Source organism: Maylandia zebra, linkage group LG12 (assembly GCF_041146795.1).
Source record: "Maylandia zebra isolate NMK-2024a linkage group LG12, Mzebra_GT3a, whole genome shotgun sequence".
NCBI classification, from domain to species: Eukaryota; Metazoa; Chordata; class Actinopteri; order Cichliformes; family Cichlidae; genus Maylandia; species Maylandia zebra.
This window is the reverse complement of record NC_135178.1, coordinates 8,096,424-8,123,853: the sequence shown is the minus strand read 5'-3', so window position 1 is coordinate 8,123,853 and position 27,430 is coordinate 8,096,424. Positions and strand designations below refer to the sequence as shown.

Below are 27,430 nucleotides of genomic sequence, written 5' to 3'. Positions count from 1 at the left end.
TGTGAAGGAAGGGCAGCAGGATGAAGAGGGCAGACAAAAATCAGGTTTGCACTTACACTACAGTACATAGAGTATGACTAAAATATTTTAGGACTGTATTTATGGGATTACTCTTGGAGATGTGTTTGTTATATGTGTGGTCTAGTGATTTTATTCTTTTATTCTTTTATTTTATTTTTATTCTTTTATTCTTTTTCTGCTTCTTCTTTTTTTTACAGCAGTTTCTGAATTTATCAGTTAACGCTTAATAATTATTTCATCAATATGAGGAATTAAAAAAAATACTTTACATTCTTAAAACTGTAACCCTGGTTCCTGGTTGTGGTAGCATTCTCCGGGCTCTAAGGGCTGTGGGTGTATAGCAGGCTGCAGTTATCTTAAATGTTATTGACTATAATAAACACCAACAAGGCAGGACAGTGTGCACTCAACTTTTTACTTTGTTGTCGCCTCGACGCACATGATAGAGTGCATTGCACACCATACCGTAAATGGTAGGAACCAAAATTACCTCACAAAATGCCATAACAAATAACTTAAATGTTATACATAATTACAAAGTGAGTTTATGGGGGTTTAATTTTACTTTTTTTTTTATTAAATACATAAAATCTGTATGCATATGTGTGCAGATTTCTACTTGTGTACATTGGTTTGCACACACATAAATCAGAATGATGATATATTTTTTTTATACCTATTGATACTTCTGGCATCTTATCACATTTGACCTCATTTACATTCCAGCACATCACTATCTATCTATTTATGGGTGTTGCTCTGTTAAAAGTAATAATCAAAGTAGTAGTTGAATATATAAATTCAAATATGTGTAAAAATCATAAATTAATTTTGCATTTTTATTATTTTTATTCTTACAGTGGACCATTATGCACATTTCCTGCTCCACACATTCATTATTAAACTCTAAAAAGAGTGAACTCATCACACTTGTGGGATACACAGTTTAGGGGGAAAAGCCTTTTCTTCTTCTGGTCTTGATGTTGCCCCTCTGTGAAACCAAGCAGCAGTCTCCAGGTTTGAAAACTGAAGCCAACACAACAGTGCCAAAGCCTGTGGTTTCTTGAATCATTACCTGAGGCAGGCTGCAAAAGCAAGACAATTCCCCGATCATCTTAAAAAGCCCAGTTTCAAGCGATCATGCTGCCAAGTCTGAAACAAGAAAAATCAAGTCAAGTCAGAAAAGTCAAAAAGAGAAACTGCACAGAGTTTATTTGTTGTAATCGATCCAATTTCTTCTGCTTATCCAGTTCAGGGTTGCAGGGTGCTGGAGTTTGTCTTAGCTACCATAGGGTAAAATGCGGGGCACACCCTAGGTCACCAGTCTGTCACAGGGCTAACACAGAGAGACAGACAACCATTCACATTCAACCCTAAAGGTACTTTAGAATCTCCTATTAACCCAGCTCCACTAACTGTGGTCTAAAGGCATGCAATCATGGACTGGATAAGCATCTTTAATTGGATTGAATAACCACCATACTGGAGTCAAGTACCCGCATCTCAATATAACCAGTGATCATGAACTCCTTCCTGTAATATTACAGTGGCACAGAACCAGAACTTTAATTACTGAGAACCATGAGGAAATTTTTCATTACTACTCGTCTCTCATATGACTCCCTGCTTATGGTGTTGTAGTTTTCCCAGAAAGGCTAATGAATATGTCACAATGACACTGTGGGGCAGGCAGCATGTGGACCCAAATGCAGGACTCAGACACGGAGCTAAGCTCAAAAACACAGCTTTCTTCCCACACACAAATTAATTAGGGAGAGAGGCACAGGTGAAGAGAATCTAACTAACAAAACAAAGGGATGTGAAACTGGACACACAAGACGAGGGACTGGCAAAATAAGACAGAAAGCGACACAAACACTGTATGAAGTCAGTACAATACTGACTCCATATAGGGGACGCTGGGGGCCGAACACAGAGACGAGATTAGGAAAGACTGGAGACGAAGAGGAACTAACGTTATCAGACGACTAAGAACTAGAAGTAGCTAACAAAATTCAGAAGCAGCAGTATAGACCTAGAGAGTAAATCACCCCATAAACCAGAAATAAATCATGAACCACAAAACTGGAAAAAGAAAACTGGGTCAACAACCCACCAAAGTCGATGTAACACTACACTGTGCTGTTGGATATAGATGAACAACGACTACCTCGGGGTTTGGAAAGGTCATTTGCACTTTATATGTTATCTGACTCACATTCCACTGGTGGACAGTGACTCTAGAAGCCCTGGTCCAAAAGTGACAACTCACTCTTTTTGTGTCCATGATGTAGTGAATATAATAGAAATTCATAACCCTTTCCCCAAGGCGCAGCAGGTCGCTGCAGGGCAGGTCACCTCTGTTTCGTCTACACCTAAAACATGCCAGAGAGCAGAACAGCCCCCTTCCCTTTTATATCTCACGACTGCTGAATTAGGCACTCGTGAGTTCACTTTCCATGACTGCACTGGTAATTATCACTACCAGGGCCTCTTGAATAATATATTATGAGGAACATCGGGTGGTGAACAGCCTGTGTGTGCGCACACACACACTCTAAGCACTGCTAGTCATTATCAGTCAGCATCCTGAGCGTAACTGTCACATCACTGCAGGCCTTTGCCTAATGAGATCTGCAGGTTCACATGGAGCAGGAGGTCATCTGACATGGTGAAGGTAAGGCCCATTAAATTGTGATGGGGGCGAAAGAGTAGAGGAATATTCAGTTAAAATGCCTCAGAACACAGCTGTGATGTGAACTGCATGTGCATGTGTAAGGTTTTTCACACCTGGGGGATTTTTCTGATCAGTTATGTTTACATCATAGTCACAGAGTTATTTGCTGAGATCTGAGGACAAAATGAGTTCAGCAGGGCTGTGAGTAAAGTCCCAGATGGGCCCAAACTATGTATTTATAGGAGAAACTAAAGATGAGCACAACCTTTATAACCAGCAGATATTTGAAATGTGCATTTAACATATTTCCTCTGTGTATGTATATGGCTTGTCTTAAAAATTCATGCACTGGCTCTGCCTTATCTTTGATGACTGTTCTTCAATAAATTGCCTAAAGGGAAATTGATTTTCTTTTACATTTAAGTCTTTGTGCAGAAGCAAACTTGTAGTTTTCCTAAGACAGTCTGCAAGCACTCACTGTGAAAGCGTTTCAGAATGACAAGAACGTGTCTAGTAAAGATACACTAAAGCAGATGTGTCAGCCTTTATACTGACACAGGTCATTGGGCACTCAGTACCAGTGCATAAACACTGTTCATTAATTTATTTCAGGTCTGAGTGACAGACTTTACTGTGCTCTACTGTCATTTCTGCTCTCTTTCTGCTCTCCTCTAATTTCTTTGCTCTCAGCTGTATTGTGTGTGCACCTGCTCACACACAGGGTTGGGCTGACAAAAACACTGGTAAAATGAACATATTAGTCAAGTTACCACAATCACAAGAAACAGCAAGCAAAAAGTGTTAAACCTAGTTAGCGTCAAATTTATCCACATTGCTGACCATTAGAAGATCCTTAATACTGTGTTAGACTAGCTCATAGTCACTTGATAAGATAAGACTTTATTGATCCCACAACGGGGACATTTTTGTGCCCTCTTCGTTATCAATATCTGATCCAAATAATCACAGCATAATTACTGTCTAGTACTTGCAATGCACTTTAGTCTGTTAGTATGCTAATGTTGTCCAGACCTTAAAACCTACAGGATAGATTTTACTGAAATTAGCATTTAGCATCTATATGAAAATGTTTTCCTTCTCACAATGCCTTGAAGGACAGGATGTTTCATATACTATATCTGATCTACCAGACTTGATATTGTTCAGATCATCGTTCCCATATACAGTTTATGTTAGTGTTTGTTTTTCTTTCTTTAGGGAAGGAAGGAAGGAAGGAGAATGACTACCTTTTAAAATATTTGATTCATTTCAGCTGTTGAAATTACAAGTTACAGCGCGCTGGACCTCGATGCGAACCAGCGGTCTGCTTCACAAAAAAGGATGACCCTGTAAGCGGGCAATACAGTTTTATACCACAACAGAAACAAGTATTATTATGGCTATCTTCTTCTGAGAAACGTCACTCAACTGGATCTCTTGCCACACTTCATCCATTTCTGACCTCGTCATAAAAATTGAAGGTCAAGTACCATCTAATGTTAGTGAAAGACTGTAAAGGAGGTGTCCCAAGAAGATGATTCCACAAGAGGCCAATCTCCGGTCTTGTAGGGCTAAGAAGAGGCCTTACTATGAGTCTCCTTCATTGTCGGAAACGTGCACTGGAACCGGAAAATGGAGGAACATTATGTTCAAAGGTCAAGAAGATAGAATGCAATTCTGATTGCTGCACTGATGAGGTAACAGCTTTTGGTGGAAGCAGTGTGATGTTGTGGGGGGGGGAATCTAGCTCACTGGAAAAACAAGGCTTGTCATCATGCGACACAATCTTAATGCAGCGAGATGTCAAGAATAGATTCTGCAACCAGTGGCAACCGCATATGACCAAAGTAACCTCCAAGATGACAGTGCTCACCCCCACAGTGCAGGAATTTATTGGAGACCAACTCAGAATTTGGGAGTGAAGACACTGTAATAACCTACATGTCTTCACTTCACTATAGTCTCCATCTTTGTAGCCTTGACTGTAGGAAAGTACTCACTATAGTCTAGATATACTATATAAATAAACCTAAACTCACTGATACAATATTATTTTTTAGGCTTTTCTAAAAGTACAGAAGAGATGTCAAGATGCAACCATCTTCTGTAGCGGACTTCACAAGAAAAGGTCACTTGGGCAGCAAAAGGAGATGCATGTTAATTGCACCTTCACTTCCCCAAGGCAAGACTGAAAAACACAGAACCCAGTAAATGTCAGTGCAATTGAACTGACGTTTAGGGGATAACATGAACTGAGTGATATAGACTCTGAGTCACAGCCATTCTACCCCAAAGAAATTCAACAGCATAAAGCATGACCACACTTGTCCCCTGTGTGACTGAAGATGGCTTTCATGTTGGTTCTGTGGGAGTACACTCTGAACTAAACATCCCTTTAAGTTATTTATGCAGTTCAAAGAAAAATGCAGTCTTCCTAATAATGTATATCTATAGGCACAAGTCAGACTATTGGAAGACTTGTATGGTTACATTTTTTTATGCAAAGGTGACCTCTCTCTTCTGTTTGCAATTTACTGTTTACATTGAAATAATATTTTCCTTCAAATAAATAAAATTACATAAGTGAAACACAGCTGAGATGGTCTGACCCATCAGCACACATTATTCCAACCTAACATTACACCTTCAGATTTAAACAATAAAAAGTTGACAAAATAACTTTATTCACCACAATTCACTTACAAAGTCCTTGTGTACAAATTCACATTAAGCTGGCGTTTGAGGGGGATCCATGCTCTTGCAGGTAGCTCTGCACAGAAAACTGACTTTTGTTGACAGACTAATCTGACATTCAGCAGTTTGTGGCTAAAGAATGTTTCATTATATTTTCCCATTCATCCTTCCTTCAATTATATGTAGCGTGCCAGTGCAACATGTTGAAAAACAGTCCCACACCGTGATGTTCCCACCCCCAAACTTCAGTGTTGGTATGGTGTTTATGGGGTGACATGCAGTGACCTCTAACCATGGTGTGTATTAAGGCATCCAAAGAGTTTAATTTTGGTCTCATTTGACCAAACTATACTTTCCCTGTTTATTTCACAGGCTTGTCTAATTGAGCAAACTTTAAACCAAGGGTGTTAGACGTACGGTCCACGGGCCACGTCTGGTCCACAATACAATTATATCCGGCCTGTGAGATAATTTCATGTCAGTTAATAATGGCCCGTCAGTAAGTGGGAGCCGAATCTTCAGTCCTGGTGATGATCTATGCAGGCAGGGATGGGACTTCATTTTGATGGGAGCACCATGAAGGTAATCACATGCAAAGACAGACTGGGATCATACGACTATGTGAAAGTTGGAAAGGGGGCAGATGTTCCAAAGACAGCAGGTGTATCGGTACAGGCAAGGTACACAGAGAGACAAGCCTGTCGGGAAAAAGTGAAAAAACGAGTGAAACCGTAAAATGGGCAGCATCTGGCTGCGTTTCAATGATACTGGAGACTGCAAAGCTAAGTGCAGAATTTATAAAAATAGGAGCTGGATAAAGTGATACCCGTTTTTATTTTCTGCCACTTTTCATTGTGGAGGACAAGTTCTTCCAAGTAAATGTCTAAAAATAAATTTTAATAAAAACTCTGTCCTTGAAAAATATGTACATATAAATAAAGGGCTATTCTAAATTTATAGTTGTGTATTGAATATGACATAAACTATATACAAAGTGTCTTTGTCACAACTGATGCAGACACGGAGGCTGGACCAGGCGTGGATGAAGCCGATGCCGACGCTGGACCAGGCATGGATGTAGCTCGTGGCGCTGCAGGCGACGGCGTGGGAGCCGCAGGTGGTGGCGCTGCAGGCAATGGTGATAGTTGGACGGGCTCCACGGTCCCCCCAGCGAAAGCAGCAGGCTGAAGCGGCTCCTGAGCCCTCAGCGGAAGCTGCTGATGACGGTGAAGCTTGGACGGGCTCCTCGGTCCCCCCAGCGAAAACAGGCCCAAAACCAGTAGGCACGGGAATAGAAACAGTAAACACACAACTCAAACCCTAAGCGCAAAAACAGCAGAAACTGGAAAATGATAACAATAAACTCAAAACACTGGGTCAAAGACCCAGGACCATGACAGTCTGGCAAAGAGCCATGGCTCAGTGTTTGAGTGTCCAAATGAGTCTCACAGGCCTGAACATGTGCTGACAAGAAAACCTCATTTCTGCGTTGTTGTTTTTTTGGGGGGGGGGGGTTGTCACACAAGCTTTTTCTTCATCATGTAGATGATTTACACTGACAGAAAGGGTTTCACTGGTCTGGACCACTTAAGATAAAAGTGAGCTGTATGTGGTCCACGATGTTAAAATAGTTTGACACCATGCTTTTTGTGTGGCAAATGTGCATACAGGCCATGGCAGTTGAGTTTTACTTTCTTTTTTCTTTGCAGTTGTACCTGCTGATTCCAGGTCGTCCTACAGCTCTCCACAAGTGCTCCTTGGCTCTTGGACAACTCTTCTGGTAATTCTTTTCTTCCTCTGTCCGAAACTTTGCAGGGATCCCCTGGTCGTGTTTAGTTTGTGGTAAAATTATGTGTTTTCCTTTTCTGGATTATGATCCCAACAACGCTCACTGGACCCCTCAGCAGTTTAGAAATTCTTCTGTAACCAAAGCCATCAGTATGTTGGGACAATCCTGAGAGCACACAGTGCTTTTACCCATCATGACATGCTTCTTGTGTGGCACCTTGGTAATGAGAGACCTTGTTATAGGCCATCAGTTCAGACTAAACCAGCTGATGTTAGTTTGCACTAAGTAGGAGGATTGCTTTCTAATCACTGATAGAATTTAGCTGGTGTCATGACTTTTCAAGCAAAAATTTGTTGTGTTATTTCTCATTATTACACATAATTTATGGACGTCTATAGCAGGGGCGATTTTAGCTGAAGCACCCCCAAAATGAATCAAAGCACCCCCAAAGATTTCTTACTTTTTTTTTTGACAATATTTGCTGTTTGTCTGACACACTACTAAAAATATAAAAAGCATGCAGTACTGTACTTGTTTGAGACGTAACATTTTAACAACAAAAGTATAGATAACCCCCTCTCCCAAAATGGTTTGTTCCAGCTCGCATCTCCCCTACTCTGGCTCTAGCGCTCTTGCTGCCAGAGCGATGGTGGCTGAGACGCAGCGGAGCGGAGGTGTAAGTGCCTGGCTTAAAACAGGACATATTAGCTGCAATTAACCTTCAGTTACTCTTTATATAGTTAGGTAGGAGTCAGACCATGTTTCTTTTTAGCTGAAAAACCTTACACCCAGGTAACCTGCAGTGTTGAAAACGTGTTTTCCGACAATGTTTGCTACCCTACAATCCGTCCTGCTCAGTAGTAAATTCAGTGACATTTGACCGTCCTGTTGCTCCCATTGAAATGTATACAGCCTATTTAAAATCTAAAACTTATAATTGTCCCAGCCTGCTGTTGTTACCACTGTCCTGTTTGAAATGGATACTAACTAGCTAACTGACTGAATGCCCATTAACCTTATAACTCTTGTTGTGCCTGTATGTGTGTGTGTTTGTGTACAGAGAGACAGCCAGGTTCATAATGGATATAAGGAAGTTTTTTCAAAAAAAAGAGCCACATTCAGGTAAAAGTGTAAAATCAAATGATCCGTCAATCAAGAATAATGTTGCATCAGTGTTTCAATGTTTATATCTTTTATTAGATGTTCATGTGGTTTGGTTATTTGCCTTTTGGTTGAAAGTACACTGAGAGTGGACTTTTTGTTAGTGATCTTAATATAATTTTTTTCATATTAATGTAATTTTTCATCAAATTGAATACATTTGTGTATGATTGTCAGTCCAAAGAGGGAGAGAGGAAAGAGTGAATGTGAGGAGAAAGTACAAGGTCAGGAAGAACCAGGTAAGAAAACAGACAGGGAATAGTGACAGACACAACAGAAACTGTTAAACTGACAAAGAGAAAAAAACTAATTTTACTCACAATCTGGAAGTTGTGTCCTCCCTATATTAAAGCTGCTATACAGAATCTGCAAAACAAACTGGGTTGAAACATTTTTGACCCTCTTTAACAACATTCCAACATAACATTATCATTGATTGGGGAGATTAAAATTAATGATATATTTTTATGTGGTTCAGCAACAACTCTACTAAAACCTCAGCCAGGAATAGGTAGGCCAACTTTTGGACCATCCAGTTGTCTGTATGACTGCCGCAGTACGTACATCACATTTGCAAACTATCAGAAAGTGCCAAACAGCCCTGGTGGAGTGAGGAGCTGTAAAGAGAAGCAGATGCTCTGTTTATATTCTAAAAGTGTTTTAGCTTGTTTCAAAGATTCTGTAAAGCAGCTTTAAATGTTTTCCAAAAGCACACATACACTTATCAGTGTTTCTCAAACTTTTTACAGTGTGTGCCACCTGATAAAAATGTCAAGTTCTCCCAAGTACCACTATGAAAGGCAAGGCAAGGCAAGGCAAGGCAAGGCAAGGCAAATTTATTTGTATAGCACAATTCAACAACAAGGTGATTCAAAGTGCTTTACAGAGACATTAGAAACAAAAACAAATAAAAAGCATGATTTAAAATTGATTAAAACAAACTAACTAACTAAACACACACATTTCACACCTGTTCACGCGATCTGAACCCTTATCGTAAGGGGAGCTACCAGTCCTTCTGTGGACGAGCTACTTTCTATTTTAAATTCCCTGAATTTAAAATACTCTCTAGACCCAGTCTAGACCCAGTTGGGGAGCTACCCAGAGCTCTAATCCCACACCTGTTCGCGCGATCTGAACCCTTATCGTAAGGGGAGCTACCAGTCCTTCTGTGGACGAGCTACTTTCTATTTTAAATTCCCTGAATTTAAAATACTCTCTAGACCCAGTCTAGACCCAGTTGGGGAGCTACCCAGAGCTCTAATCCCACACCTGTTCGCGCGATCTGAACCCTTATCGTAAGGGGAGCTACCAGTCCTTCTGTGGACGAGCTACTTTCTATTTTAAATTCCCTGAATTTAAAATACTCTCTAGACCCAGTCTAGACCCAGCTTGGGAGCTACCCAGAGCTCTAAACCCACTTAACAAACAAACAAACAAACAAACAAAACAGTATATAAAATCAAAACAGATAAAATCAGAACAGTAGATAAAATCAGTAGTTAATGTAAGTTTTGAAATTTAAGCTTAACAAACAAACAAAACAGTATATAAAATCAAAACAGATAAAATCAGAAATAGATAAGATCAGTAGTTAGTGTAAGTTTTGAAATTTAAGCTTAAAGTGTGGATTTGGTGCTTTATTCAAATGCAGCTGAGAACAGGTGAGTCTTCAACCTGGATTTAAATAAACTGAGTGTTTCAGCTGATCTGAGGCTTTCTGGGAGTTTGTTCCAGATATAAGGAGCATAAAAGCTGAATGCAGCTTCTCCGTGTCTGGTTCTGACTCTGGGAACTGATAAAAGACCGGATCCAGATGACCTGAGGGATCTGGAAGGTTCATACTGGGTCAGGAGGTCACTGATGTATTTTGGTCCTAAACCATTCAGAGCTTTATAGGCCAGCATCAGAACTTTAAAGTCTATCCTCTGACGGACAGGCAGCCAGTGTAAAGACCTCAGAGCTGGACTGATGTGGTCCACTTTTTTGGTCTTAGTGAGGACTCGAGCAGCAGAGTTCTGAATGAGCTGTAGTTGTCTGACTGATTTTTTAGGTAGACCTGTAAAGATGCTGTTACAGTAATCAAGCCTACTAAAAATGAATGCATGGACTAGTTTTTCCAGGTCCTGTTGAGACATCAGGTCTTTTATCCTTGAAATATTCTTGAGGTGATAGTAAGCTGATTTTGTTATTGTCTTAATGTGTTTCTCTAAGTTTAGGTCTGCATCCATCACTACACCCAAATTTCTCACCTGGTTTGTGGTTTTTAGATGTATAGATTGAAGTTCTCTGGTGACCTGTAATCGTTTTTCTTTGGCGCCAAAGACTATTACTTCAGTTTTGTTTTTGTTTAGTTGGAGAAAATTGTGGCACAACCAGTCATTAATTTCCTCAATGCATTTACCAAGAGCCTGTACAGGGCCTCGGTCTCCTGGTGACATTGTGATATATATTTGTGTGTCATCTGCATAGCTGTGGTAGTTTATTTTGTTGTTCTTTATAATCTGTGCCAGTGGGAGCATGTAAATGTTAAACAGAGGGGGTCCCAAGATGGAACCTTGGGGAACTCCACATGTGATACTTGTCTGCTCAGATGTGAAGTTACCTATTGATACAAAGTATTTCCTGTTTTCTACGTATGTTTTGAACCAGTTTAGTACAGTTCCTGAGAGACCTGCCCAGTTCTCCAGTCGTTTGAGTAATATGTTGTGGTCAACTGTATCAAATGCTGCACTGAGATCCAGTAAAACTAGGACTGACATTTTTCCACTGTCTGTGTTCAGACATATGTCATTAAACACTTTTGTCAGAGCGGTTTCAGTGCTGTGGTTCTGTCTAAAACCTGACTGGAAGGCATCGTAGCAGTTATTTTGTTTTAAGAAGTAATTGAGCTGTTGAGAAACTGCTTTTTCAATGATCTTACTTAAAAATGGGAGATTTGAGATCGGCCTGTAGTTTTTCATTTGTGTCTTGTCAAGATTGTCCTTTTTCAGTATAGGTTTGATTACAGCAGTTTTTAGTGGTTCTGGAAACACACCTGACATTAAGGAAAAGTTGACGATCTGTAACAGGTCTGACTCTAAAGTCTTTGAGACCTTTTTGAAAAAACTTGCTGGCAGGACATCTAAACAGCAAGAGGAGGAGTTCAGTTGACCTAAGATGTCCTCCAGGTCTTTGCTGTTAATCGGGTGAAACTGTTTGATGGTGTTTAAACAGTTTTTCGGTGGACACAGTACATATCCTGGATCTGCTGTTGATGTACCAACTGCTTGTCTAATCTTTTGGATTTTGTCTGTGAAGAATTTGGCAAAGTCATTGCAGGCCATGGTTGAATGAAGTTCGGCTGCCACTGGCACAGGAGGGTTTGTTAGCCTGTCAACTGTAGAGAATAAGACCCGAGCATTATGGCTGTTTTTAGTGATGATGTCAGAGAAGTAGGACCTTCTTGCACTCCTCAGTTGTAAATTATAATTGTGAAGTCTCTCTTTATAGATGTCATAATGAACCTGGAGGTTTGTTTTTCTCCATCTGCGCTCAGCTTTCCTACACTCTCTTTTTTCATTTTTCACTAGTGTGGAGTTTCTCCATGGAGACTTTTTCCTTCCAGAGATAACCTTCACCTTAATGGGGGCAATAGTATCCATTACATTTAAAATTTTTGCATTAAAGCTATTGACGAGCTCATTCACTGAACCTTTGGACAGGTCAGGTGTTAATGGGAAGACCTGGTTAAAGATCTCACTACTGTCTTCAGTTATACACCGTTTTGTGATCACTGCTGTTGATATATTTGTGTGGGCTGAGATTTTACTTTCAAAGAAAACACAGTAATGATCAGATAAGCCCACATCAGACACAGTAATGTTTGAAATGCTCAGGCTCTTGGAGATCAGTAGGTCGAGAGTGTGTCCTCTATTATGTGTGGCCTCTGTTACATGCTGAGTCAGCCCAAAGTTGCCCAGAGTGTTACTCAGGTCTTTAGTCCCTTTGTCCTGAGGGTTGTCTATATGGATGTTAAAATCCCCAACAATAATTACACAGTCGAAATCAACACAGATCACAGACAGCAGTTCACTGAGGTCATTAAAAAAGTCTGTGCAGTATTTGGGAGGCCTGTAAACATTAAGAAACACAACTTTGGATGGGGCCTTCAGCTGTAAAGCCACATATTCAAAAGACTGAAAACTTCCAGGAGATAGCTGCTTACATTGAAATGATTCATTAAATAAGACCGCAACCCCTCCTCCTCTCCTGCTCACCCTGGCCTCACTGATAAAACTGTAGTTAGGAGGGGTCGTCTCGATGAGAACAGCTCCACTGTTATTTTGGTCCAACCAAGTTTCAGTTAAAAACATAAAATCAAGGCTGTGCTCAGTGATTAAATCATTAATTAAAAATGTTTTCCCAGCTAAAGATCTAACGTTTAATAAAGCCAACTGTTGTTGGCATTACTTGTCCCCTCGTGTTTGGGAGCAGTCTGTGGCACACAAGGTATATTTACTATATTTAAAGATCTTTTAGAGTGCAGCTCTCTGTGTTTTGACCAGGCCACATGTCTCCTTCTGTCACCTAAAAGTACAGAAATTTTAAAACCTTCTAGTAAACAGGGTCCCAGCTTCTCCTGGGAAAAGTCACCACTGCCATAATCCTCGCAGCCCGGACCCTCCACACATCACACATCAGATTGCGGAGACAAAGCATGAAGGTGGTAAGGAGGAACTAAGGGGGGCGAGGCTGGGCAATGTGACTTCGATTGCTCTGTTGAGGGTGGGGCTCGGTGGCGAACCTTTGGCTGCTTTGGTGGGGGGTTTATGGGGGACAAAGAGGGATTGGGCCGGGGGGTAGATCTGAGCCCAGCATTGACCCGCTCCATCATCTCTTCAGTGAATTTCAGGTGTGGGGAGGAGGGAGAAAGGGAGGGGGAGGAGGGTGATGGGGGTGATGGCCTGTCAGGGGTTTGGGGGACTGGGGAAGATCCTGGTCCTGGTCGTTGGTGTTGTTGAGAGAGTTGGAGGCAAATAGGGACCCCTCTTCTTGCCTCTTCTTGCCTCAGATGTCTCTCCTTTCTGAGGCTCTTCCCGGGTGGGGGCAGATAGAGCTCCTCCTCAAGGTTTCTGCTGGGCTTTGTCTGTTCTTGGAGTACTGTTTGTTCCTCTTTATGAGATAACTCCTCGTTTATCTCAGCCTTGGCTCCAAGCACAGATGGATGACGTATGGAATAAAACAAGTTGGAGGTGAACAGTTTCACCCCTGACTTGTTAAAATTAAATCCATTTGCTTTAAACAGATGCCTGCGTTCCCAAAAAATATTAAAGTTGTTGATAAAATGCACTGAGTGGTCAGCACATGCTGATATAAGCCATTTATTCAGTGTAAACAGCCTGCTGAATCTCTCGTCTCCTCCTCTGACCGGCGGTACAGGCCCACTGATGAATACAGCTGCATTCAGAGAGTTTACAGTGTTTAATAATCCAATAAAGTCCCGTTTCAGAACCTCCGATTGTTGTTTGGACACATCGTTTGACCCTGTATGCAGGACAATGTTTGTCACAGTTGGATATTCATCTGCAATTTGAAGAATTCTCTCCTTCAGGATGTTGACCATATCGTTAGGAAAGCAGAGGACTTTAGTGTTCTTACCGCACATGCTTTGTACATCCTTTACAGCAGAGTCACCCACAATCAGCGTTTCAGGCCTAGCCTTTAGCTTTCCCGTGGATTTTCAGGCCTTACTTCGCTACTTTTAGATGGATGGTTGTCCGATATAGATCCAGGGTCCTTTGATAGTGGAGCAAATCTGTTCTGCAGTTTCACATTCAGTTGTTTTGAAGGTTTGTTGTTAACCTTCCTATTCACGGTTGTCCAGTCCTGTTTCCTCTCGTATACAGGGGTAGAAGAGCTTCTCTGTCTCATAGGAAGTGAAGGCCAGTCGGTTTCAGAGATTTCAGCTCGCTGTGCCCTGCCTGTGGTACGTCCTCCCCCTTCCAGGAGACATGATTTATGTCTTGGTTTTGCACCAAGACAGTCCAAGGGGGGATTATCGCTTGAGAATTTATAATAGTGCACAAAGTCTACTTTCTTGGTCATGTTATCTGTGCTCCTTAGCTGTGTGCTAGCTTGCTCATCGCCATTGTTTTGAGTCAAAGGCAAGGTTGTTTCATTTCCACACAGTCCATTTACCTCCACGTTTACTTCTAAGCGATGAATTTTTGTCTCCAGTGCTGCAATCTTCTGCAGGAGGCTGTGGTAGTCATCTGTGGAGAGGGAAGGCATCTTGTTGCTAGTTAGCCTAGCGGTTAGCACCTTTCTAGGCTATCGAGGCTGCTCGGTGCCCAGACGCTGTAATCAGGCTTCAGCTGTGTCTAGGCCACAGACACACGGAGCGCTGAGGATAAGGTAACTATAAAAATGTTGCTGTTTCTGTTAAGAACACTTTAGTCCTAATGATCTATAAGTGTCCAGAAGCTATCGCAGGTAAGCTCATATGGAAAAAAGGGAAAAAATCAGCATAAAAATCGGTAAAAATCAATAAAAGAAGCAAAGCATTTAGAGAGCAAAGAGATGAAGCGTCCACACTCACAAAGGGGGAGGAAAGCATGAAAGTCATAAATCTTACAACACAAAATTAGTATTATTATATTAGTAAAATTAGTATCTGCAGTAAAGATTTTTTCATGCATGGTATACATTCTACGACAGGCAAAGTTGCCTCCATTTTTATAGTTTTTATTAATATTTTGTAATAATTTATTTGTAATAATTTATTCTGTTTTGGGAGTGTTTTTTATGTATCTGTATTATATTATACATACACATTAAAAGTGAATCTCTGTCCAAAAAATGCACTCAGTTTACTTTTTACTCACTATAAGCATCATTCATTATTCTCCCCCAGTAATTAAGGTTAGGATATGTATTTTTTCTATTCCAATCCATTCTTCTTTTGCAGCATTTAAATAACCTTTATCAGATTTGATGGTTTTGTTACAGACTTTTCAAAAAAGTGTTTTGCTTTTCTTTCACAAATGTGGGGATTAAATTGTGTTAAAATGCACAAAACAGTGATGTCATGTTTTGTGACGAGGACCCAGGCACAGAGAGACTTGATGAATTTAAGAATCTTATGATTTAATAAAGAAATTTGCAGACTTGCACAGAGATGGTAAAATTATGATGACTGATAACGGAGACTAAGACAACAGACGATGAGGACAGGGAGGAACAGGGGCTTAAATGCACCAAAGTGACAGTCAGAGAGAACTCGGGACAACATTTAAGGATGCAGGGACTGACAGAGACAGGTTTATCTTGCCTGGCTGGGCAGCTCTCTGGGTGCTCAGCACCCCCAAAGCTCTGATCCTAGAATCGTCCCTGGTCTATAGTCTGACTTCTGTGGATTGGAAGGTTTTTAACGATATCTGGTGGGACTTTCATGTCAGTAGCACCTTTAGAAATGTATTTACTTAGAAAATTGGTGACATGTTCAATGGTTATTTATTCGCTGTATATGGTTATCTATGAGCTGCTTATTTTTCATAGTGTTAATATTAGATTGTATACAAGATGATATTATTATAATATAATACTGCATAATATATTGTTATATTATATTGTATAATATAATATGTTGTAATGTATAAATATTGTGTATTAGATTATATATAGGATATTTCCTCCTGTGTTAGTGCAGTGATGTTTGTTTGTCTGTTGGTCTTTCTAGTTTCACTCAATTTCAGTGACGTCAGTTTGATATAATTTCTAGGAATCAAGTAATTAAAGGAGCAAGTACGCTCACATCCCTGTCTCTAGAAAAGAAGCTTGGCCTACTGTTTATGTTTATGCTCAGTGAGTGCAACACATACAGAGAACAGTACAAATTCTGTACTTTATTTGTTTTATTACTTGCTCTTGCTCGTAACAGTACATCGAAACATAACAATAATTTAACATAAAAATGCACACTTGTAATCATAGATCTGCCTTTGCCTTAATGGTCTGTTAATTTACATAGTCTGAATATTTTTGTGCCAGATTTCCTTACAGGCTTTGCAAATGCTTTGAATATAAGGCCGTGGCGGGGCGTGGCCTGCGGTGCCGTGCAGAGGAGGCGGACGCACCTGCACGGCATCCGCAATCACGCCCCGCCAAATTAAATATTGTACTGGGTCCTGTGGTTGGCGTTGTTGTTGTGGTCGTTATGTTGAGCTGGCAGCGGGAGAGCTGCAGCTCTGGGTGCGGATGTACAGCAACCATGAAAGTGTTAATAAAGTATGCTGCAAAGCATGAACGTGCACCAGGGTCTGCCGTGGTCGTTTACAACGGCATTTACTAGTCTTTTTTAAGCATTCAAAGCAATTTACACTACAAGCCATTTTCACACAATTATTTTACCATATGTTTTGTAAGCACAAATTACCCTGTTTCATTGTGCTGCAGGTTTCACATCCCGTCACGGCTCATCCCTCAGGCCAGCCCTTTTTCTCGGACTCCCAGCCATTCTCTCAGCTCCTCAAGCTTCCAGCCTACACCTGCCTGACCTCCTGCCACCTTTTTGGAATCTCTTTTACCCAGATCAGCCATCCACTCTGCTCAGCTCACCCAGAGCTACACCTACTCCACCTGCAATGTAAGCCACTTCTTCAGCTAAGACACATAGTCACCTCAGAGAATCCTTTGGAACGTTCCCTCTCTCCTCAGTGCCACCTCACGACTCAGTCCTTCTTGTTATCTCCCCCTGGACCCATACCCTCACCCAGCTTAGTTGTGTGTTATATATATTCTAGCTGACACATCTCCTTGCCAAGGAATTATGTTAAATGTGTCACTGAGTTAAATAAAGTGTTTAAAACTTCCTGTCGCCAACGCACTCGGTTCTGAACTTGGGTTCAGTTTCAGTACCCTTTGACAACCTAAGCACCAGGTACATAGAGGTAGGAGTCTAGGAGCAGCAGAAAACAGAACTACTAGTGACTGAAATAACAACTGGAGCAGATGTGGAAAGTAAAGTCCAAAGTGGTTCCAGTAGTAACAGAAGAATTAGGAGCTGAAAGCCAAAACTGGAAGAGGGCTTCAGCAGACTCCAGGCACATCAGGGGTCTCTGTACAAAAGAGCTAAGATGCTCCACAGAACTCGCAAACTCACAGGCTTCTGGCAAAGGACTCGAGATTGAGAACACGAATGCCCTTTCTCCACTGGACTCTACTTAGTTTCTTTTATTTTCATTACAGTTTAGTAGTACCTCAATGGGGTTGGGGTCATTATAGCAAGGCGGGCCAAAAGTCTTGTGATGTCATTTGCATGTGACAACAGTGAAGGACACTGATAGGCTTTTTGATTTCGGGTCACTCAGTCTGGCTTTCTCTGGATTCTGTTGTCAGCCAGCAGGCACAAAACGTCTGCACATCATCGTTGGGCCACAGTGTTACTTTGCCTGTAGCTATTTCCGTTGCCAGGTTGGATTGTTGTGGAGGAATCACTCTCATGATATCATGGTTGTGGGTCTTTATCCCAGCTTTTAGTTTGTTCTGGACTCTTCACTCATTCTCTTCAATTTAAGAAATGTTTATATTCAAGTTTTGTATTAGTCTTGAGTTCTGTATTACGTTGGTATTCTGAGTTTGTTTTTAGTTCTTGTATCTTGTTTTGTCTTTGTTCCCTTTTGTATCCACATCCTGAACCCCAACCCTTACTCTAACCAACCACCTTTTGGAGACTTTTTTTCCATAGTGGATATTGGCAGGTTTTAGGGGGGTTTTCATGTCGCAAAGCTATGACATAACCATGTGAATGGTCATATGCAATGTTGATCCTGGACAAATATCCTTATGTTGATCCAAGAACAACATCAACACAAGGATGTGTTGATGTTTTGCGTGCGTGTGAACGCATGTGAACGCAGCTTTGCGTGCGTTCACCTTCCTGAAGTGCTTCAGGAAGGTGAACGCACGCAAAGCTACTGGTCCGGACGGGATTCCCAGCCGCGTCCTCAGGTCATGCGCGGCTCAGCTGGCTGGAGTGTTCACGCACATCTTCAACCTTTCCCTCTCTCTGTCTGTAGTCCCAGCCTGCTTCAAAATGGCCACCATCGTCCCTGTACCCAAATCCTCCACCATCTCCTCATTGAACGACTGGCGACCTGTAGCCCTGACCCCCATCGTAAGCAAATGCTTCGAGAAGCTGGTCAGGGACTTCATCTGCTCTGCACTACCCGACTCACTGGACCCTCTACAGTTTGCATACCGCCACAACAGGTCCACTGATGATGCCATAGCCCTGACACTACACACTGCCCTGTCACACCTGGAGAAGAGAGACACGTATGTGAGGATGCTGTTTGTAGATTACAGCTCAGCATTCAATACCATCGTTCCCTCGAAGCTGGACAGGAAACTGCAGGATCTAGGACTGAGCAGCTCCCTCTGCAGCTGGATCCTTAGCTTCCTGTCTGACAGACGCCAGGTGGTCAGACTGGGCAGCATCACCTCATCCCCCATCACACTGAACACTGGTGCTCCACAGGGGTGTGTACTGAGCCCTCTCCTGTACTCACTCTACACCTACGACTGCACAGCCACTAACAGCTCCAACATCATTGTGAAGTTTGCGGACGACACTACAGTGGTGGGTCTTATCACCAACGGTGATGAGACGGCTTACAGGGAGGAGGTCAGCGCCCTGACCCACTGGTGTCAAGACAACCATCTCACCCTCAACGTCGCAAAGACAAAGGAGTTGATAGTGGACTTCCGGAGGTGCAGAGAAGTACACACCCCCATCACCATCAACGGCGCTGCTGTGGAGAGAGTGAGCAGCTTCCGGTTCCTTGGTGTACACCTGGCTGAGGATCTTACGTGGTCAGTACACACAAACAAAACAGTGAAGAAGGCACAGCAGCGCCTCTTCTTTCTCAGGAGACTGAAAAGATTCGGCATGAGCCCCCGCATCCTCAGGACCTTCTATCACTGTGCCATTGAGAGCATCCTCACTGGATGCATCACCACCTGGTATGGCAACAGCACCGCCTACAACTGCAAAGCTCTCCAGCGAGTAGTGCGGTGCTCTGAACGGATAATTGGAGGTGAGCTTCCCTCCCTCCAAGACATCTACAGGAAGCGCTGCCTGAGGAAAGCGGGGAGGATCATCAAGGACTCCAGTCACCCCAGCCATAAACTGTTCAGACTGCTTCCATCAGGAAGGAGGTTCTGCAGCATCCGGTCCCGAACCAGCAGACTGAGAGACAGCTTTTTCCATCAGGCCATCAGACTGCTGAACACGTCATAGACACCTCAGCTTCACTACTGGAACTTCAACATTATGCACTCCACACTGTATATAAATGCCACTTGTTTTGCACATATTCAACTCTGTATATTTTATATATTTTATTATTATTATTATTATTATTATTATTATTATTATTTTATTTTATTTTTTTTTACTATTTAATTTGTAAAAATGTGTACACACACACACACACACACACACACACGTAGGAAAATATTTAGTATACACATCCAGAAATGCATACACTATTATATATTGTACATATATTTATTAGTTTCAGGTTGGCCATTCTTGTATTTTGCTCGTTTGTGTTGTTGTGTTTGCACATCTCTGTTGCTTGTGGGGCTCGCACACAAGAATTTCACTCGCATGTGCTGTGCCAGTGTGCCTGCACATGTGATGTGACAATAAAAGTGATTTGATTTGATTTGATTTGATTTTGATATCATACATCAAGAACTAATCAGGGGGGTGAGTCATGGCTGGAGAAACAAGGCACAGGTGAAACTAATCAGTGGCAAAGAAACTAAAACCAGGGATGAAGTATAAGAGATAAAAGTAGCTAATAGAGACAAAGATAAACCCCAGAGGATAGAGGGGACCGAATAACAAACAAAACTACAAAGAGAAGTCAAAACTCTAAGTCAGGACCCAGGAATATAAGAGTACTCTAACCTTGGTTATTGTGTACAATCATCCAAAATCATTTTAGCTTGCACTGAAAGCTACATAAATGTCCTAATGACACTTTAGTAAAGTAGTCATAAATATTTTGAAAATGCATGTATGTTAAAGATGTTATTCAAGATTATTTCAGCCAGAAACCTTTCACCTCCACTTACAAAGATGAAGATACAGTATCTGTATTTATGAGCTATCATCACTGCATTCTCACTCATCAGCCTATGAGAAAGTGTGAGGTGATAATTGGAGTCAGAGGTCTGAGATGAGTTGTGCCAGACTAAATTAACAACCAGCCTTTTTCATGTATTTTTATTAGCTTAGCAGAGTCAGCAGTGATGGATGCAGAGTTATCATGTAGTAATGGAAAAAAAAACACAAAATGCTACGCTGATTGTGATGTTTGTTAGCTGTGAGTAGTTTAATGAAATGCATTTTAATTTACTACTTCTTCAGTGAATCAAAGGTTTTAGGAGATCTTCAGTGTTCGAAACATTAAAACAAACAAACAAAAAAATTTTGTTTATGTGGGACTTTTGTAACTAAACGTGTCAATAGCGTGATAAGTTATCAGAATGATGTATTGATTTATAGAAAAACCTCAAATACTTTTAGTGGATTTGATGAAGAGCATCTATCATATTACTCAAGGGTTTTTTGTGTGTTTGGTAGACTAATAAAATAAGCTGACAGCAATTTTATAGACTAAAACCTTAAAGAGTTACTCTATAAGTAAGATGGAAGAGTTAAATATTCTCCAGTTAATGAGGAAAACATGGTTATATCTGCAAAACACTCTGAGATAAAGACAGACTGAAGCATCAGGTGGAAAGTAAGGAAAACATCAACAGATCAATGGTCATAATTTCACAGTTCTTACACTTGTCAGACACAGAGTAAGAATCCTTTTTGTTTGCAGTAATAACTTCAGGAAAGCGTTGTTGCAGTCAAAAAAAAGTGGATTATAAACACAGACCTCACTTCGGGGAGTTTTCCAGATCATCTACAGTGAATCAACAAAGAGGAGAGCTCCTGAAGTTCACTTTCCATTAGCAAAGTCTCCCATTGCTGCTCCGCGTGTTCAGGGGTCAGCTTGAACTCAGCAATCTGCCGAACACAAGATCATGTGTTGTCTGCAATAATAGCACCTCTACTTTTTGACACACAGACCTGGCCTGCCACTGTTTTCATGGTTTTCTATGGGTGTTCTTCTATTATGTCTCTCTATTTATTTTTTTTACATTACAGTCTGATAGACTTTACCTGTACCTTACCACCTGTTTCTCCCCAGTGTGTGTTAACGCTGTGCTTTTCCGAAGGCCATTATGTCCCTGACTCTCCCTAGTTATTTTCTCCTGTTGTCTTCCTGTGTTTTGAATTTCATTGCTCCTCAGGCATTTTAACTTTGTTGTAGAGTTTTTATTATCCTTTTTGTGAAAGTCCATAACCAAACTGCCTATTTATCTCCATTACCCTGAATTAATGTCCACTTTATGAGCTTTATGACCAAGATGATAAATTGTTTCTGGTTTGTATGTTTATTCTGATCTGTGCATGAGCAGGTTAGACCCACATGCTGAGAGGACTTTACACTACTTTACACACACACAGTCTGTAATTTAGGACTGGGGCTAGCAGTATTTTTCTTTTTTTTATCCTAGAACCACTCATCAAAACAACATGAGTGTTTGAGGTTATTTGTCACCGATACACCCACCACCTAAATCAATACTGCATACACAATCAGAGGGCAACAGCAAATGTTTCTTATTTATTAATGACAGTTTAGCCAGACAGTTTACCTTTTCAGTCGTGTTTGAGGACACATATTTTTTTTAATTACTGCTCGGTGCTGTTTTCATTAAGTGCAATCCAAAGCAATGCTTGCAAAATTCACCTCAAGTCTTGACCTGCCAATACAGCTGGCAACCTAGCAAAATGTTAAATGGACTTTCCTTAAATGTGGTTAATTTTGTAAAAAGATGTTTTTAACCCAAGCCCAAAACCCACTGTGTCGTCCATGCTTACCTCCACATTGGGTGTGAGTGGAGCCCTCTAGTGGTCCGCCACAGTGGTAATAATCCAGCAGGAATTTGAGGTGTGTGCACTTTTGTTATTGATAGTCTGGCAGCTGAGTTTTTTTAACGAGCTGGGGGCAGGAAATGATGACATGTATTGTCACTACAGGTGGATCCAAGAAGCAGATATATAGTAGCAACAAATCAAAAGTGTTATTTACAGCTAATAATTCCCAACAATAACTTTAGCTGGCTCCTCCTGGTGCGACAGAAAGTGTGGAAAAGAATCCCCCACAAAAACAGTAATCTGCCACACACTCACACACATTTTCCAGAGAGATGGGAACAGAGAGAGTAAAATAATCTGCGCCAGAGGCATGGAGACCATGACAGACAACTTTTAGCTGAGGCCCACGAACCAAAACATGTATGTATATTCCAGATATCTGTAGTATTATTAGAATCATATGACTACAACACATTTACTCTCCTCCACTTCTTTGAAGTGTCTCCCAGTCCCAGCGCACTTGTTAGCATGTTTTGGTTCGTGCTACTGGTCCATCGGGTTATTGTCTCCCCAGAAACATTTCCATTGTGTTTTTTCCGATTTCCGTTGTGTTTTGTGTGCTTTTGCAGCGTTTTTCTTTTTGTAGCGTTTTTCTTTGTGCAAGTGTTTTCTGAAGTTGCAGTCCGTTTGGCCTCTCAGGGCCACAGTAAGTATCTCTACTTTTAAGATTATGCTTAAAATTTTCCTCTTTGCTGAAGCATATAGTTAGGGCTGGATCCGGTGATCCTGAATCCTCCCTTAACAGTGTTGGGGAGTAACGGAATACATGTACCGCCGTTACATATTTAAAATACAAAATATGAGTAACTGTATTCTGTTAGTTACCGTTTAAAAAGGTGGTATTCAGAATAAAGTTACTTTGTTGAAATAAAGGGATTACTCTGCGGTCTTTTCCTGTGTCATATATAAGGCTATGCCCTCTCTATTTTTGGTAATTCCACGCCGGTAGAAACCCAAACAAAACATGCATTATGTTACAGGCATAGCCCTAAAGAATGTAGCCTCATGGGCAGTGTAGTCCGTGCTGCAGGGAGAATGGACTGTCATACCCGTTATGTGTCTGTGAGCGCGAGGGAGAAAAAGGAGAGTGGAAAAGTACGAGCTGTCACCGAGCAGAAATGGGAGCTGGAAGCATATAAATATAATAATAACCACTGCAGCCAAAAAGAGTGCCGGAAGAGCCCAGTTGTAAGTAAGCTATTAAGACTCGACTGTACACTGTTCGTGTTTTCCTCCGAAACAATAAGTTCTGTTGGAGCAGCCTTTCAATGCCTCTCTGTGTCTCTCGCTAGCAAAGTTGACCCAGACAACAAAGTAAAGCTAGCTTTTGGCTATGAGCCCGACACGAACCCAACGTATAAGCCAGAGGTCGCTTTACTACGGTCCGGAGCTGCGGACCTGTTTTATATACGCGCGGAATAGTTTTCTCACTGCAAAAAGTGCAGCCTTACCTAATGTCAACCTACTGTTTCTCATTTTATATTAAGATTTAAAAATCTAGTTGGTATTGGTATGGCAAGTATCTTTCAGTAATAGTACTAAATCACACAGCAATAGTACATTCATGTAGTTGTAAAAAGTTTAATAATATATTAAGTAATCCAAAGTATTCAGAATACGTTACTCTCATTGAGCAACGTAACGGAATACGTTACAAAATACATTTTGGGGCATGTAATCTGTAGTGGAATACATTTTAAAAGTAACCTTCCCAACACTATCCCTTAGTTATGCTGCAATAGGTGTAGGCTGCTGGGGGATTCCCATGACGCATTGAGTATTTTTTCTTCAGTCACCTTTCTCACTCACTATGTGTTTATAGTCCTCTGTGCACTGAATCATATATTAATCTCTGATGGCAGATGCCCCCCCCCGTGAGCCTGGTTCTGCCGGAGGTTTCTTCCTGTTAAAGGGGAGTTTTTCCTTCCCACTGTCACCAAAGTACTTGCTCATAGGGGGTCATATGATTGTTGGGGTTTTCTCTGTATCTATTATTGTAGAGTCTACCTTGAGGCGACTGTTGTTGTGATTTGGCGCTGTATAAATAAAATTGAATTGAATTGAATTGAACTGCATTAAAACATTCACAGCAGGCAGGATCGACCTGGTTCCTATATATGTCAAAATTTAATGTTTTTGCAAAATAACAAATTTTCCTAAGTCTCCCCCTGAAATGCCACAGTTCTCACTTCTTTAAGAAAAGACAATTATTAAACTTCTTTTTCTTTTTTTCTTTTTTTTTTTTACTGATGATGATCACTGATCCAAAAATGCGCTTAAATTTCCAAATGTACCCAAACTCAGCATGACTAGGTCAGATACAGTTTCATGCACATTTTTTAGCAAACAGTGCAACAATTTGGGCCCCCTCAAATCATATAAATGTAAATGTTAAATAAAATGTAAAATAAAAGTTTCTATTTTTGCCAGTCACATTGTTTGTTTAATGTCGAAATCAGAGTGTGGGTGAAGTATTTGTGCCTTTATAGATCCACTTTGATCTATGAATTGTAAATTGATTGTGATGTACAAGTCAGTAGATCTAATAAATATGGAAAACCTTTGTACATTGTTGAAATACCCATTATCTTTCTTAAGATATCTTGGGCTGTTTATCTTTTTGTGAATGGGTTTCTCATTAAATGTGGTTGGTTTATAAACCTTTCCCCAAAAGATCTGGAAAAGATGTGAAACAGATCATTAAAGATTAAGTCAATATTTTCAATAAAAGGCTCATAATACTTTTACTTCATATTAAGTTCTACTCACTGTCACAATTCTGTTTACATCTGACAACTTCTCATATAGACAAACCAACCAAAACCAAAAACAGCCACAACCAAAAAATTGGCGCCAACCAATATTTTAATGGTATGCCCACGGGAGAGGCTCTGAAAGCTTCAGACCCATGATTCCTTCAGGCCATCCCACCGAGCCATACGCTCTGTTCTGCCAAAAAGAACAACACAGAAACACCAGTGAAAGAAAGTTGTGAAAACGTAACAAAAAGTGAATCATCACTGCGAAAGCAAAGTTCAAACCCTTAGGAACCCTCACACTCGTTCTCCTCCCCACACCTCCAACAGATGCTCATGCATGCGCACCTGAAAGAGAGAGAGAGAAAGACCGAGAGAGAGACAAGGCGACCTGCGGAGAACATACATAAATCCACACAACAAACATGGGGGACATGGAATGACACACAAGGAAAGGAACATGAAAAAAAGAAAAGGGAGACAAGACACAAGGACACACACAGAGGGAGCAAGAGGACAAAGACACAAAGAGAACCTAAAAGTTAAGAACCTAAAGCTGGATCACAAGAAAACTCTGAAACATAGCAAAAATAACTCAGGACCAACTAGTGAAACTTAAGTCATAAACAAACTACCCTTACTAAGATGTGGCCCACTTTAACCTCCTAAGACCCGAACTCTTCCACGGCATGCATTTTTAATTTCTCTTTGATATTTGGGCTGATTGGGACCAGATGAATGTAAAAACAAAGAATTAACAGATTTTTTTTTTTTACTTGATTTTTGTTTCTAACAAAATGAGAGCCACATATGAGGATATCCGTTTAAAATTTCAATAGAACAGTAGCAGTATAATGTCCTTGTAAGTGGATATCAGGCCCTTGTAGAGCAAAATTAAGTATTTTGGTCTAAATAACCCCAAATGTGATGTCCACATGTGGACGCCAGGTCCTAGGAGGTTAAGACTTATTCTTTTCCTTTTTCTTCTTAACAGCATACTTTGGGGAAATTTTAAAGAGCAGTGCAGTTTGTTGAAAATCTCAGACTAAGGTGAATTACACACATGAAAGCACAACTGCCCTTTAGCAGAACATGCAACTGTGTGTATAACTGTGCAAATTAAGACTGTATTTACAGATCATCTGATCCCAAAAGGACCGTATAAATTATTTAGAGAATAAAATGGGACCAAGAACGGACCCCTGGGGAACACCCCATGAGATGGAGACTGAGGAGAATTGTTCAATTAAATTATAAAAGGACCTGCTAGATGAGTAACAATGGAACCAGGGAAGATAAATGTCTGCTACTCTGCTACTTATTTTCATAGCCATTAGATAAAATGCCAAAGAAATCTATCCTGCAGTGCTGACTTTTGAAAAGTGCAGCCAATTAAAATATTGTACAGGGTGGGCCATTTATATGGATACACCATAATAACATGGGAATGGTTGGTGATATTAAAGCCCTGTTTGTGGTACATTAGTATATGTGAGGGGGCACCGCAGGAGAAATGCCAGTATCTGTAGTTTCAGGTGCTGCACATCTATCTGTAGTTTCAGGTGCTGCACATCTCGTATCTTCACACCATAGACAATTGCCTTCAGATAACCCCAAAGATAAAAGTCTAAGGGGGTCAGATCGGGAGACCTTGGGGGCCATTCAACTGGCCCACGACGACCAATCCACTTTCCAGGAAACTGTTCATCTAGGAATGCTCGGACCTGGTACCCATAATGTGGTGGTGCACCATCTTGCTGGAAAAACTCAGGGAACGTGCCAGCTTCAGTGCATAAAGAGAGAAACACATCATCATGTAGCAATTTCAAATATCCAGTGGCCTTGAGGTTTCCAGTGATGAAGAATGGACCCACTATCGTTGTACCCCATATACCACACCAAACCATGACTTTTGTTGTTCCAGTCTTGGAGGGATCCATCCAATGTGGGTTAGGGTCAGACCAATAGCGGTGGTTTTGTTTGTTAACTTCACCATTCACATAAAAGTTTGCCTCATCACTGAACAAATTCTTCTGCGTGAACTGAGGGTCCTGTTCCAATTTTTGTTTTGCCCATTCTGCAAATTCTGTGCGCCGATCTGGGTCATCCTCGTTGAGATGCTGCAGTAGCTGGAGTTTGTAAGGGTGCCATTTGTGAGTAGCTAATATCCACCGAAGGGATGTTCGACTAATGCCGCTCTCCAGTGACATGCGGCAAGTGCTACGCTGTGGGCTCTTGCTGAATGAAGCTAGGACAGCCACTGATGTTTCTTCATTAGTGAT

The 27,430-nt window shown here is 41.0% G+C and overlaps 1 long non-coding RNA gene across 2 annotated transcripts in view; it reads right to left on the bottom strand.

Moving 5' to 3' along the window:
* Nucleotides 1–798: 798 nt before the first annotated feature.
* Nucleotides 799–27,430, bottom strand: part of LOC143421444 (uncharacterized) — a 45,540-nt gene continuing 18,908 nt past the window's right edge. Inside the window, exons 2-4 of one of the 2 annotated variants that reach the window (XR_013101093.1) lie at nt 21,284–21,414; nt 1,097–1,173; nt 799–1,012 (exon numbers count right to left, since the gene is read on the bottom strand). This is a non-coding gene — a long non-coding RNA (uncharacterized LOC143421444). Of the gene's footprint in view, nt 1,174–21,283; nt 21,415–22,335; nt 23,213–27,430 lie in introns of those variants that run through there. The other variant, XR_013101092.1, reaches the window with a different exon arrangement.